Source organism: Myotis lucifugus, unplaced genomic scaffold (genome assembly GCF_000147115.1).
Source record: "Myotis lucifugus unplaced genomic scaffold, Myoluc2.0 scaffold_7, whole genome shotgun sequence".
In the NCBI taxonomy this organism is placed as follows: Eukaryota; Metazoa; Chordata; class Mammalia; order Chiroptera; family Vespertilionidae; genus Myotis; species Myotis lucifugus.
Window position 1 is genome coordinate 15680861 of NW_005871055.1, and position 16123 is coordinate 15696983.

Here is a 16123-nt window from a genome sequence, read left to right on the forward strand (position 1 = left end):
CGTAATAGACAAATTTGTAAAGACAGGAAGTAGATCAGTAGTTACCAGAGGCTGGGGGAAGAGAGATTAGGGAATGACTGCTAGTGAGTATGAGGTTTCCATTTGGACGGATGAAAATGTTCTGGAACTAGTGCTGATGGTTGCACAACTCTGTGGACACACTAAAAACCACTGTGTTGTACACTTTAAAATGGCACATTTTGCAGTATGTAAATTATATCTCAAAAATTAAAGATACATGGCAATAGTTTAGGTATATATTACCCTCCATGAATAGCACTATCAATAATCCAATATGGATTAAATAAATTAAAAAGCAAAAATCAGGCTCATTTTTTTACAATAAGAACTTTCAATGTTTTTATACATGATGTTCGTCCAAAGCTTACAGGTTTTTTGCATGGAGGCAGTCACTATTTCCTTCATAACCTCTAGTTACAATTGCAGAATGACAGAAACTTATCCTATATAATAAAAGCTTAATATGCAAATTGACTGAACGGTGGAACAACGGGTCGCTATAATGTGCACTGACCACCAGGGGGCAGACGCTCAACACAGGAGCTACCCCCAGCCCGCAGGCCCCCACTGGTGGCAGTGGGGGGGGCGGGGCCAGTGAGCGGGCAGCACCAGGCCAGCCAAGGTGGGTGCCAGCGGGGGCCCCCCAATCGCCCCACAGATCGGCCCTGATTGCCAGCCAGGACTAGGGACCCTACCCGTGCACGTATTTCGTGCACTGGGCCTCTAGTTAATGTTAATAATAATCCTCTATTTTAATTTTCTATATGCACACCTTCAACAAATGTGCATCATTTTTCTAATTCTTTTTTTCCTATTTTAATTTGGTTCTGGTTATATTGATTAAAATGCAATCTTGAGTCTCCTGGATCTAATAAAACACTTTGGCTTGTACTTTATATGTCTTTGCCTTTGCAATTTTATTTTTCTAGTAATTCATTTCTATTGTATTTTTAAGTAATAGTCTGTAATAGATTAAAAAAAATTTTTTTTGAAAGGGACTATTCTTCCACCACAGATCATTTGAGGAGCCCCAGCATGACCTGGGCTGGAGTCAATCCTGACTTCATGATGCTGGAAGGAGTACTGTGTAATGAAGTACTTATGACATTTACATCTTCCTAAGTAAACTGGTAGTCTGAGACCTGAGACTCTACAGACCTCCCTAGGGGAGATGAGGTCCATCTCCAGTGTCCACAATTACATTCTGGGCTCCAGCTCACTTTGCTGCCCTTGCTATCTGTTTTCTGTCCTTTGGAAATTTGTTGGAATGTCTCCTCTACTGTTATCCCTCCTCCTTGCTTTCTTTGTTGTATGAGTTTATTCCACCCAGCTCCCCTGTAGTGACAGACGAAGGGAAATGTCTTCCATACAAGATGAATTTAGCCTCTGAAACACAAGAGGTCCTGCACATAGGAAGCACCCACAACCGGAGTGCCATGCCCTTCGTGCATCACCTGCTTCCAGCTCTGCCTCTGGGTGATCACAAACCAGTACAACAACCCATCTGGCCTCTTCTCCAGCTTCAACAGCACCTTGGAGTCAAAGACAGCCAGTGGACCAGAGACAAATGGCAGAGCCTTAGAGCATTCTCAATCTCCAAGTGGACTTGTCATCAACAAAGAATCTGAAGTGTACAAGATGCTTCTGGAGAAAACAGGAGTTCAATGAGCCCCTGAAACAGTCCACTTCATTCTTGGTTTTGCAAGAAATCCTGGAGTCTGAGGAGAAAGGGGATCCCAACAAGCCCTTGGGACTCAGAAGTGTTGAGGCTCCCATCACCAAAGTGGCTACATGGATTGGAAATGCCAAGAAGATGCCCACATATGACAAATGTGTTTGTGAAGCTGTGGGACTGTCACCACCATCCTGAGTGTTATGTATGAACCGACTGTAGCACAAACCTGTAACAGAAGGGCATCAGGATGCTAGAAGGAGTACTATGTAATGAAGTATTTATGACAGACTTACATTTTCTTAAGTAAACTAGTATAGTTTCTTTTACGAAACCCACTTTTAATATTATTTTTAATTGTGGCAATGTTGGCCTTCCACATGCTCTGGAGGAGGTGGGGAGGGGCCTGAGAGAGGGGTGACTGACACAGCTGTCACATAGACAGATTCAATCATTCTTCATTTCTTTGCAGAAGATCAAAACTACTGTAAAAAGCACCCTCGAGAGTGGATCTCACAACCAGAAGGCTATAACGTGGTCACCGTTTTCCCCAGGTGAACCAGTAGATCTGCACCAAAGCACTGTTCTCCAACTAGCCCCTGCTCAACTTGTTCTCTCATGCTCTGGCCTCTCTTCTCTTGAAGTTCTTGCTTACTTTGGTTTTATCCCTGCTCATTAAAAGTCACACCCGCCTGTGTTTGCTAACTGACTCGCACTGTTGTGTGATGCTTTGATCATAAATGGAAGATTGTTTTGTTCAGTGCCCCTTTACCAGCATCACTGTGTCTTCTCTGCACCTCAGTTTTCTCTGCTATGAATGGACAGCAGCCAAATTTGCACTAAACAAAATTTAATATGTTTGACATTGATTTGGTTTTCACTCAATAAATTTATAGACTCTAAAGAAAAGACTAATGAAATGAAACATTATTTTTCCACTGATTGCTTACACTTAGGTTTATTTATTTATTTATTAATCATTATTGTTGAAAGTATTACATATGTCCCCTCTTTTCCCCCATTGATCCCCTCCAGCCTGCCCTCACCCCAGGCCTTCACCACCCCATTGTCTGTGCTGATAGGTCACGCATATATGCATACATGGTCTTTGGTAGATTATCTCTGCATTCCCCCCCTCCTCCTGCCTTCCCTCTGAGATTCCACACTCTGCTCCATGCTTCCATGTCTCTGGATTCACTCTGGTCATCAGTTTATTTTGTTAATTAGATTCCACATGTGAGTGAGATCATGTTATACTTGCCTTGCTCTGACTGGCTTATTTCACTTAGCATGATACCCTCCAGGTGCCTCCATGCTGTCTCAAAGGGTAAGAGATTCTTCTTTTTTACTGCTGTGTAGAATTCCATAGTATAAATGTACCACAGCTTTTTTATCCACTCATCTACTGATGGGCACTTGGGCTGTTTCTAGATCTTAGCTAATGTAAATTGTGCTGCTATGAACATAGGGGTGCATACATTCTTTCCAATTGATGTTTTGGGGTTTCTTAGGATATATTTCTAGAAATGCGATCACTGGGTCAAATGGCAGTTCCATATTTAATTTTATGAGGAAATTCCATACTGTTTTCCATAGTGGCTGCACCAATCTGCATTCCCACCAGCAGTGTACTAGCGTTCCCTTTTCTCCACATCCTCACCAGCACTTGTCATTTGTTGATTTGTCGATGATTATGCTTAGGTTTAATACAAATATGTACACGAATACACACTTATAGAGTGTTTGGTCATTACTTGTTTTATAAAATTGGATTTTAATTAATCTTTCTGTGAATCTTGATTTTATTCACTCAATAAAAGTGTTTAGAATTCCTGAATCAATTGGAAAAATCTGGGATTATTTATTTTGTGGATTTATTTATTCATTTTTTTCAGTATGTTTTAGTACAGTCTATCTAGAATGTGAACTATGTATTACTGGGTAATTTCAAGTAACCCACCTCCAAAGCCACCTAACACTAGAATGGTGGTTTTCATACCTAACTGCATACTTAAATTACCTGACGAGCTTTTAAAAATCCCAATCCCAGGCTACATTTCTAATGAATGAAATCAGAATCCCTGGGTTGGGACACAGAAAAAGAAAATTAAATGAAAGTTTCAATGGTTTATAAAGTTTGTGCTAGGCCTAATATTTTCTGATTTTTGTCCATAATTGGTCCAATTGTAAATATTGATGTGTCTATAATCTGCTTGCTACTGGCTAACTGATGGAGTCCAACAGGCATATCAATGACAATGGTACCAAAAGCTAGTTTCTAAGCCTTTATCTTGCTTTTAATCTTACACCAGACTAGAAAGGTCAAGCAGGAAATACAATAACTATTTTAAAAGCAAAGTAATCTGAGACTTTGGAAGGTGAAGTGGCACACCTCTTAACTCCCATCATTTTATTATTTCAATCAATAATAGAGTCTAAAGACCGAACAATAGAACGATGGTGAATATACAAGAAAAGAAATAGGAGCTCATTAACTAATCAGGCCTTATTTCCAAAGAGTAAATATGATTACATTGCTGCCTATTTAAAACCCTTCAATGGATTCTTTATGCCTAAAGGGAGAAAAAATCCAAATTCTTTTGAGTGGCATAAGAGTCCTTTGTGTGGCACAGCTCTGGCCCCTCATTACCTCTCCAGCTGTGTTCCTCAAAAGGCCCCTCATGCTCCCTACTCTCAGCCACGCAAAATGTTTTACAATTCTTCAAAGCCTCTGGCTTTTTCTGTGCCCATGCCTTGGATCAGTGATTTGCTTTTTGTGAAAGGTCCATCTTCCAAGCCCTCTTTCCCTCTTTTCCTCCAACTCTGTTGACCAATTTACTTTTAAAGACTGATTTAGTTCTGAGACCTTCCCTCCTTCCTTCCTGCTTCTAGAGTTCCCCATAAAGCAGTGACCACCCAAAAGGCAGTGACCATTTGCTAATCAGCCTATCCATATGGCCTAGAACAAGACCACAGTTGGCATTTAATAAGTGCTTGTCAAACAAATGAAGGCCAGTCATTGTCAGTGTTTGAAATATGTAAAATATACAAAGGAAAGTACATTATAATTCCTGATAGAGGCTGATATTAGGGACTCTAGCAGATCTGTCTATTGAACTTAAGGCCTATTACATTAAACCTTCATTGCTGCTGCTTGGTCTTTGTCCCCTGGAATTGTCAAGGGGTCTCAATGGAATAGGGAAGCTAATAAAGTTGGTAGCCACACTGCCATCAACATATTGTTTTTGGTAACTTCAGAATTTACTCTTTTCCTTGACAGTGATCATAAAAATTTGAGAAAATAAAAATAATCTACACTAGGAAAAAAGTAGTAATTCTTTCCTCAATTGGTTGTTACATTTTTGATGAGTTAAACATTCCAACAAGATCATAATCAAAATGACTATACTTGTCCTTTCAGAGCTATCCAGCTTGACAGTGTGTAGCATGTATATGTTGTGTATGTGAGTAGTGTGTACATATGGGTTAAAGTTTGTATGTACTTGTGCACTTAGACACACACTAAAAGACAACCTCATGTATAAATAGGTTGTACATCTGTGACATGGCCAATGTCCCAGCTGTACATGTAAGAAGCCTGGGCCAGAATTCCTCTGCACAGATTCACACTCTGGGGTGCTCATCTCATCCTGTTGCTGTGTGCTCTGTGGCTGCATACCTGGCTGAGAACAGGATTAATGTTGATGAGAAACATGCCTGGTTCTCTGCACAAAAGATGATGTCTGAGTGAAGGCCACCAAGTGAAGATTAAAAGCAAGAATGCGAGAATGTGCTCAGGAATCCCTGCCTGAGATGAGGAGCTTGTGAGTTGACATAGGTTCTGTGCAGTTCCCAGTGTCTTGTTCATGTGCAAGATTTTCTTTCTCTTCATTGAGCCTTCAATGTTTTAAACAAATATTTTTTTTTAAAGAAAGATCTAACAGGAAATAAGGAGCCACAGTGAAAGATGGAGAGTCAACTTGAATCTGGACAAATATTTGTCAGATGGAGAAGAGCTGAGCACAGTAAGCTACTTAGATATTTCTTATTCTCTTAGGCATGAAGAATGATGTGATAGGTAAAGACCTATTTAAATGAATTCTTCCCTTATCACTCCTTTTCATGATGGTTCCTCCTTCTTTGAATTTTCACTTGAGATTTTGACACATTATTACTTACCAGTCCTTTAACTGTAATGTGTGTTTTAGTTTCTCCTCCAACAAGAGTGTGATATTCATGAGAATAGAAGAAACATACTCTCTTTTTCCTTTTGTACCCAACACAGTATTAGGCAGGTTAGAAACTGATACAAAGATGTTGATTAATTTATTATAAATGCTTAAAAATAAGTAAATGGCTGTCATTTAAAAATAAAACCAAACTGTGAAGAACTTCTTTCAGTTAGTGGAGACTTCCAACAGATTTTTTTTTAATAAGGAGGCAGTAGGCATGCTGAATTTTCAATGGAATATTTTATGCCAGGAAGAGAAACAGAGTATGAGGAAAAAACAAAATCTGAAGCCAAACAAAGCTGATATTTTTCAAGTGTTCATTTAATTTTAAAGCCACATTATTTTCATTACTTTTTACCTTTCAAACGGGAGTACTAGAACATCTGCTTAAAATTCAATCCAGAAATTAAATTATAAAACAAACCTGTGTTAAATGCACAGTTAGACGTCCTCTGTTTGTGCACCGAGACTGTCAAAGGATGCACTTAAACAGCCTGGTGTCTGTGCTTGAGATGCCTGCCAAGAGGCTGTTTCATGGCGGAAAAAAATCATTCATAATTTCAAAGCAGAGATGCTGAATTTTTGCAGACTCCTGTTTTGAACAATTCCATTTAAGTGTACTAGTATATGGCAACAAGCTGTCTTCAACATTTACGCCTGGCCCAAGCCATAGAGATGTCAATGAACAGACATCTTTTATTCCATGCCTCCATTTGCAGGAATTCTAAGTTTTTCTTCAGAAGTTTGTCCATGTTAGCTAGAATTAACTTTACTGAGTTGAATTTTAATGTCAATTCTTATCTCCTTCAATTTGTGCAAGAGCTCACTTAGAGGATATTGTCTATCATTTCTTCACTTGAAGCCATTCATATGAATCTTTCTATACAGCAATTATTTTTAGATTTGGTTTCTAGGGGAAAAAATTTTTAATGCACATCCTTTTTCTGTCTGCTAAGGATATTACACGTTTCTCTTGTTTCCACTTTTGCATTGGCCTCTGGGAAGCTCAGAGCCATGTTTTATACTCAAATATTAAAACTATATTACATGCTAGCAACATTGTATTTACTGATTTTTTTTCCTTTTGACCATTTGTTCCCCTTTCCATTAGTTTTTTATTAAGCTTATTATGTGCTATTATAAATGAAAACCATTTTCAAGAAAGGCAAGATTCTTATGAATGATAAAGCTTAACTGTCTTTTATTGTTCAGCTAAATTGTCTTTGTTTTACGTCTCTAGAAGAAATAGACTGCATCTCTTTAAGAGAGAGAGAGAGAGAGAGAGAGAGAGAGAGAGAGAGAGAGCACAGCACATTGCAAGAGAGAAGCTTATCCCTCTTAAGACTGCTTGTCTTGGGAGGGCTCATTGACAGGGCTCTGTCTTTCTGGGATGAGGTCATAATGACCAGGAATATGGCTGTTCCTGGAGTTGACGCAAAAATTTGATTTCCTGCATGACAGAGGATGGTAGTCCTGGGAAAGGCAGTTCACCTTGGATTCCTTAAAAAACAAAAGAAAGGTGTGTTTTCAAGACAGGATGTAGACAAGGATGGCACATGCTGTACGGAACCTCCTGCGCATAGGCGACTTCATTTCTATGTAGCTGCTTCCTGGAAGCTTGCAGGTGTGTAAGAGACGCGGGGAGCCAGGTTGCGGTCCTTCTCTTTCTGCTGGCTTTGGCACCAGGCAAATAGGCCCAGCAGCACCACAATGAGGAACAACTGGAGGACAATGCCTGTGACAGCACCCACCGAGTGCCGCTCTGCACCCAGTGCTGGGCTGATCTTGGTGTAGGGATTCAGTTCCTCCATCATGAGGGCGGCTGTGAGAGGAGGAAGAGCCTCAGCTGGGGCACCTGCTGGCTCTTCAGATCTCTGCGGGACCTGGACTCCTTTAACACTAGGAGGCTTGGTTCTGGTCCTGGCCCTAGTCTTTAATTCCTGTGGTCCCAACCTCTTACTGTGCCTGTTTCTTCCACTGCCTAAAGTGGGTGGAGTCCTAGGGAACTCCCCAGGGACAAATGTGATCCTGAATTGGAAACAAAACAATGTTTGAGTATTTTACTCTTCTCTAAAATTAAGTTACAGATAATAATTCATTTAACCTTCCCAGCAGCCTGATGAAATAAGGACTGTTTAATTCTTTCTCTTTCACAAATGGAGAAACTGAGTCACTGAAAGGTTAGGTAACTTGCCCAAGATCAGACAACCAGTAATCGGTAGTGTCAGGTTTCTCATGACTCGGAAAAACTGAATTCAGCCCCTCTCCCTGCTTACTAACTGTGTTTCTTAGGTGTGACTTAGATCGTCCTCAGTTCCTCAGTTGGCTCAGTAATTGCATCCTCCCCAGGGGACTGTGAGCACCACCTGACAGACTGGCAATGAGAGCTGTGAGTGCTGTACCAGTGCCCACGATTACTGCCCACAAAACCCCTTTTGATATAGGTATGGGCTAACCCCCATCAGAATGCAATGTACATGGTTTTGGTCCCTTTTCTGTCATGTGGGTAACTGGGCCCATTCTTATTCTCCATTTCCTTAGAACCAATAACCAATAGCAATATATTTTGCTACATGTTTGCAGTTAAATTTTCTAAAAAAAAAAAAAGAAGAAGAAGAAGAAGAAGAAGAAGAAGAAGAAGCAAATCACTTGCTTCTTCATGAGGTGAACCACGGTTATAGTTTCTACACTGATCATAGATTCCTGAGACCAAGGATTGCTTTGATAACCAGGAAATTTTTCTTACACATTTTCAGTAGCTTCAGTCTCTTAAGTTCTTTGTCCTATTTATTTACTGCATTGCTCTGGAAAGGTACACAAATTTATTATATAAGAAAATATAAAATTACACAGACAGCTGTTAGAATTATCATGATTAAATAGAGCAAAAATTTAAATTAAAAATGCAAATGTGTGAATGTTAGACTGGCCCAGATAGTTAGTACTAAGGTGATGTCTCTTGGTGGGCTGGCTAGAATAGGCTCTAGAATTTAGCCTTTGATGGTGTACGGAGCTCCTCAGCATACAGCACTGCCCTGAGGAGCTCCAAGTTGAAGCAGGCTATTTTTCTGCCAAGGACAAACACAGAAACTCAGTACTTGAACCCAAGGATTGAATTTACAGCTTGGAATACAGATTACTTAACTACTCTTTCATGGCTCTTTGTCTCAGAGGGCCACTCGAATCAATCATCTTTCATGATCCTACCCAGTTTTTGTAATCACTTAAATGGGATCTTTTATCAGGCTCAGGAGAGAAGAACCGTACTACGTCAACTATTAGTGGAGGCCAGGGAGCTATCCATGAAAACAAAAGCAGCCAGATGAACTTCGTGAAGCCCTCTGAGTGATCTCTGTAGGCACTGATAACGTCACATTCAGCTCACCCTTGGGCACTCTCTTGTGCATTGCACAGGCCAGCTTCAATTAGTTAAGCACTTCTGGGTTCCATGTGTTTCCCTTATCTTCTCTCCCTGTGTTGTGTACTTACTATTTTTTCCTATTACATCACAAGTTCCTTAAGCCTAGAAGCAATACTGACTTTTCTTCTGCAATCCTGATAGCACAGTGGGGCTCCTGTGCCCAGAGTCCTCTTTTGTCCTTTCTGTGTTGTGAGTGGTTCCTGCCCTGCCTGGCTGGGTCATTGTCAGATTCTCTGGAGAAACCTGTAGTGATACACATGGCCACCACCACCTGCAAACCTTGAGCAACTGAAGTCCTCAAGCTCTCTGGCCTTATTTTTCTCATTTCAAAATAAGGGGATTGAGACAGGCTTCTGTTTTGAACAATCCCATTTGAGCTTATTTTAGAACAATCTGTTATAAAACCACCCCTTCCCCGACCCTCTTAACCCCTACAAAACAAAACAAATGTGGGTCTTTCCCTCAAACCAAGTCATCAGCAGCAGCTTTAATGGTACCACTGCGCCCTCTGGTGGTTGAAAATAAATTCACCGAACTGTTCACGTGTGAAGATAGGGCTTTGGGGGAATGGAATGTAGGTCTGGCATACATAAATAGCCAAAGTCCAGAAGATCAGTATGTGTATAAATCAACTACTATTCCAGAAAGCACTGAATCACCAAACAGATTGGAGGCTAAGTATAACTGAGAGCTCCTAGGTGTCTCCAGGCCACCTTTCCTTAGCCAACAAGAAATGAATTGTTTTTCTGTTACTTCCAAGAATCTCAGCATGCTGATGACTCATGAGAATCATCTTCCCTTCCTAGTGGAACTGGTACTCAGATGAACCCCAGATTTGGGGTGTGACCTACTCCACCAGGACACCTAACAGTCTGCTGGAGGGCCTTAATTGAGGCCCCATTTCCTGGTGCCTCCAGACTCACCTACCATGTCAGTAGGTGTGGTTCCACTAATCACTGCAGATCTATGGGAAAGCATGGTTTCCAACTCTGCCATTCACCACTGTGTTTTGGTGGGAAAGTTACTTAATCTCTGTGAGCTTCCATGTTCTCAATTACAAGCCTCATTTAATCATGAGGTTTGCTATGAGGTACATGAAATGACAAATGCAAAATCCCTGGCACTCAATGAATGTTAAGTCCCCTTGTGCACCTCAAGGTGTTCAGACATATTTATGGATTCCTTTCATGGAACACATAACTGGTTTCTAGTCAAAGTCTAAATAACTTCTGTGGGATGGGATGTGGCAGACACATTCTGGACTGAGGAGAATGGCTACTCAGCCCACTGTGTCCCTTTGGCTACCACTAGGAGAAAGAAAGGGTAAAGAATCCTTTGGGATCTTATCATCACCGTAAATTAACATTTACTGATCACTTACTCTTTATAGGGCACTGTTATAGATGCTGGAGAATATTAAGAAGAATAAGTAAGAAAACCCCATATTCCAGATCCTCACTTGTAGGGTTCCCTTAAGTACTGGTACATCTGTACTGCTTAGATCCTGGGCCCTGGCTTTTGGTTCTGAAAGATGCTATAGATGTAAGACATGTTTTCTGCCACCAAGGGATTTATATTTTAGCTAGGATGAAAAGGCAGAGATATATAAAGAGATAAGAAATAGTCGAGATATCTTCTAAAACATTTTAAATTGTACTAAAATACACATACTATCGAGACACGGAATTTGGCAAGCTTGGACTCTCATTGTGGGTTCTTGTCCTATGAAGTTTAAGGAATAAAATCCGCAGACTCAAAAGATTTTTTTAAGCAACTGTGTAGAAGTTTATTGCAAGCATATACAAACTCCCCCTGGGTAGGGTTCCCCAAATGGGAAAAACTTGCTCTCTCTCTCTCTAAAATGAGAAAAATCAATCCACTGAGTCTCTTTGTCTACTAGTTTATATATGCTGGTAGCTTCTTTGTCTGCACATGATACTTTCTAATTTGACCCTTCCTTAATTTATGACCCCTGTGCTCTCCTAATTGGCTACTTTCCTGCATGGTATCAGTTTTAAAGCTCACCCGGTGGCCCCCTCTTCTTCTTCCCTTTATCTTGTAACATTCCTCCATGAATGTAAGATAAGCAATCTGGTGGCTTGGAGCCATCTCTGCCTGTTATGTATGTCTTCCTCTGCCATGGATTCCCCCCTTCCCTAAAACTGCCTTTCCTGTCTCTAAAATTCCTTTCAATATAAAAATTGGTCATCTTAATCAATTGTAATTTCAGCATTGTTAAGAACATACACATGGTTGTGCAATCAATGTCCAGAACACTTTTCATCTTGCAAAACTGAAACTCCACATTTATTAAATTACAACTCTTCATTCCCCTCTCCCTCTGTAGTAGGCAGTTAGACAGGCAGGAACAGAGTAGGAATGATAGGCCAGGTATGGAATGTCACCAGGGCAGAAAGCCCTGGGTACCTAGCAATGAACAGAACTGAGAAAACAAGGACCTCACCCCCTGGGTAACCTTTCCTCTCCTAGCATATCGTTCATTGACCATGCACTGTAGACCCACTAATCTTTCATATTACTGGTCATTCAGTTCAGACCCTCCCCTGACCTTTCCTCCCCTAGCATGTCTCTAGGCAGATAGATGGTAGATCTCCTTAGAAGAGGGACAAGGGGGACAGAGAATAGCCTCACATGACTCCCATATTACTCTTTGTACAACTACTCCATTAAGTATTAAGCACTCAAGACAATGAAGTTCTGACTGGCATCAAAAAATCTTGGGAACAAAGCCTCAGATCTGTTGACACAGAGACAGAGTTTTGGTCAAACTAGAGATGACCAAAACTTTGTTTTTAGGCCTCAGCTTTATTTCAGCTCCAGGCCCAGAAAAGCAACAAGGCCCTTAAAACCCTTAGGATGGAGCATGCCCGGGCTTTCCCTTGCCCCTCCCCTTCCCTATCTCCCTAGTGTGTTACCATTAACTTCCTCACTCTCAATCTCCAAGGGCCCTTCCTTTGTCTCTATAACTTATTTCCTCAGCCTATTTATTCTACAAATTACTTCTCCTATTGCTGTAATTTGGTAAATAAATGTCCTCTTATAGTTTGAGTCTTGGCTCTGAATTCTTTCCTAGCCAGAACTCAAGTACCAAGATTGCTGAACCTAGTTCAGTTTGACCCCACCAGTGCCGTTCCAGCCACCATGGGTCTAACACCTGGTGCTGTTCCCAATGCCCTAGAACAGTGGTTCTCAACCTTCCTAATGCCACGACCCTTTAATACAGTTCCTCATGTTGTGGTAACCCCCAACCATAAAATTATTTTTGTTGCTACTTCATAACTATAATTTTGCTACTGTTATGAATCGTAATGTAAATATCTGATATGCAGGATGTATTTTCATTGTTACAAATTGAACATAATTAAAGCATAGTGATTAATCACAAAAACAATATGTAATTATATATGTGTTTTCCGATGGTCTTAGGCGACCCCTGTGAAAGGGTCATTCGACCCCCAAAGGGGTTGCGACCCACAGGTTGAGAACCGTTGCTGTAGAACATTGGTTGCTTACCCTGGTGTTCTTGTGGCTGATGGGGAGCTGCAGCTAGCTGCCACTGAACAGCATCACATGAGAGAGTATCTACTGAATAGCACTAGCATAAGAAAAGATCAAAATTCAAAATTTGAAGTTCATTTATACTGAATGTGCATTGCTTTTGCACCATGGTTAAGTTGAACTACGGTAAGTCAGGGACCATCTATATATAGTCAGACCTTTCCCACACTTTAACCTCTGGCAATCACTGATCTGTTCTCTATCACTATAATTTTAGTACTTGGAGAGTGTTCTATAAATGGAATTATACATTATGTTATCGTTGGTTTATTTCACTCAGCATTATGTCCTTAAAATCCATCCAATATCTTGTGTGTATCAATAGTTCCTTTCATTTTAAAGCTAAGAAGTATACCATTGTATGGCTGTACTACAATTTGTTTAACCATTGACTGAAGGACTTTTCTGTTTCCAGTTTGGAGTGATAAAAATAAAACTGCTGTGAATAGTTTTATACAGGTTTTTATGTGAAAATACATTTTTATCTCTCTAGAGCAGCGGTTCTCAACCTGTGGGTCGCGACCCCTTTGGAGGTTGAACAACCCTTTCACAGGGGTCGCCTAAGACCATCAGAAAACACATATATAAGTACATATTGTTTACAGTAGCAAAATTACAGTTATTAAGTAGCAACGAAAATAATTTTATGGTTGGGGGTCACCACAACATGAGGAACTGTATTAAAGGGTCACGGCATTAGGAAGGTTGAGAACCACTGCCCTAGAACAAAAGTAGAATGGTGTTTGCCAGGGCGAAATGACACCAGACCTCGGTTCAGCAACCTCAGTAGAGTACTTGACTTCTGGCTAAGAAAAAATTCAGAGTCGATAGTCAAATACAAGCAAAAGTTTATTTAGAACAGTGGTTCTCAACCTTCCTAATGCCTCTACCCTTTAATACAGTTCCTCATGTTGTGGTGACCCCCAATTTCATTGTTACAAATTGAACATAATTAAAGCATAGTGATTAATCACAAAAACAATATGTAATTATATATGTGTTTCCCGATGGTCTTAGGCGACCCCTGTGAAAGGGTCATTCGATCCCCAAAGGGTCGTGACCCACAGGTTGAGAACCGCTGATTTAGAAAGTCACAGAGGTAGAACCGTGGAGCCAGCTGGGCAGGGCTTAGGAAACAGTTACAGAGGCAAAAGAGCGGCCCTTGGAGCATAGGAGAACAAAAGGCAGAGAGATCCCACCTGGGGAAGAAGAGGAGAAAGGGCACTGGCCTGCTCCATAGAGAGAGCTCATGCCAGGTCGTCAGTCCTGAGGGTTGTTATTCACTCTGTAAAGGCAGGGATCTTAGGTAAGGCTCCAGGGGAAGATTTTAACACATTGTTTGCGGGCAGTTTATATCGCGTGCTAACAGGTGGCGCGGGCCATTTTTGCTAATTTTTTGCGCAAATGGCAACGTTCAGTAAAATTATGATAACTTTAGTTTATGTATTTATACATTACCCGCATTCTACCGCTAGTCTATAAAAAACGTATTAATACGTGTCCCGCGCTCTACTACCAGTCAACACTACCAGTCAACGTAAAACGTATAAATACGTTTCCCGCATACAATGTTTAATATAATATCCAACAGTTTTCCAGGTGTGTCCTTTCCGAGTCTAGGTCTTCACTGATTGATTGGTTGGGTCCAGGACAGGGGTCATTATTCAATGCAGCTGGTCTGAGGTCAGCCCTGGGGTCACTGGTCTGGTTTTGTTGCTTTTCTGTGCCTGGAACTGAACTACAACTGAGGCCTACCTGTTATCTCTAGGAAGGAAAGGTCAGGGGTTTAAACCACACTACCAGGGATATGCTAGGAGAGGAAAAGTCACCCTGGGGCAAGGTCCCACCCTACAATTGTCCTTTGATAGGCACCTGGGGCTTTCTGCCCTGGTGACCTTCTGTACCTGGCCCATTGTCCTTGCTCTGCTCAAGTCTGTATTCTTTTGTAAAGGTGCCTATGAAACCTTTACAAAAGGACATTTTGTAAGGACATTTTGTGTCCTCTTTTTGAAGGGGAGGGGGCAACCTTCTCAGGCTTGCTCACTGCATCGACAGCACCTGAGGTTCCAGGATAGGGAGGGAGTGGAGCACCTAGAACCAATGACTCATTCTGTTCCTGAAACCTGAGGACAGCCTTAACAATGAACTGTAAAGCAGCCTCCTCCTGTTCCTGTTCATCCCTCTCCTTCTCCTCCTGTTCTCTACTTTTCAGTACTACTGGTACCTCATCTTTTCTCTGAACCATCAATTTAGTTCCTTCCTTATTTTCATCAGAATCAGAGTTATGCAATGACATAACAGCCTGTGCATATTGTTTTTCTCCCCATTTCCCTGACCCTTTACAAAAAGATTCTAATTTTAGTATTCTATACTAATAAAAGAGTAATATGCTAATTAGACCGGGAGACTTTCCGGAGACCTTCCAGACGTCCTTCCGGACAAAGTCAGGGGCTTGGCCAGCCTGCAAACTGTCCCCAAAGGGCCCTCAGCCCCTCACCCAGGCCAGCCACACCCCCCAGTGGGGATCCCCCAATGGGGGCGTGGCCAGCCTGCAAACGGCCATCAGCCCCTTGCCCAGGCTGGCCATTCCCCCCCGATGGGGATCCTCACCCCGATGGGGGCATGGCCAGCCTGCAAATGGCCATCAGCCCCTCACCCAGGCCAGCCACATTCCCCAGCGGGGACCCCCACCCGAAGGGTGTGTGGCCAGCCTGAAAATGGCCCTCAGCCCCTCACCCAGGCTGACCATGCCCCCCAAGGAGACCTGCACTCTGATGGGGGCGTGGCCTGCCTGCAAACCACCCCAGGCCCCTTGCCCAGGTCAGCCCCACCCCCCAAGGGGACTCCCACCCTGATCCGGGACCCCCTTCAGGGCAGACCAGCCAGCCCCCACCCGTGCACTATGCCTCTATCTTATCTAATAATAGACAAAGATAGTAATTTACTGTACCTTCGCTAAGCCTCCCATTAGCTAATCAGCACGATATGCAAATTAACCGCCAACAAAGATGGCGGCTAATTTGCATACTGCAGGCAGGGCGGAACAGTGCGAGCCGCCATCTGGGCCCCATGTGCTGCCCTGGGTGGCGGGGCTTAGGCGGCGAATTGCGCCACCTAAGCCTTCCCCCCAGCGGGAACCCCGGGTGCTGCCTAAGCCCCAGCCACCATCTGGGATCCCATGGCGATCCCAGAGCAGGA

The 16123-nt window shown here is 42.1% G+C and overlaps 1 pseudogene; it reads left to right on the top strand.

The window, feature by feature from the left end:
• Positions 1 to 2251, top strand: part of LOC102436933 — a 45562-nt pseudogene extending 43311 nt beyond the window's left edge.
• Positions 2252 to 16123: the final 13872 nt, after the last annotated feature.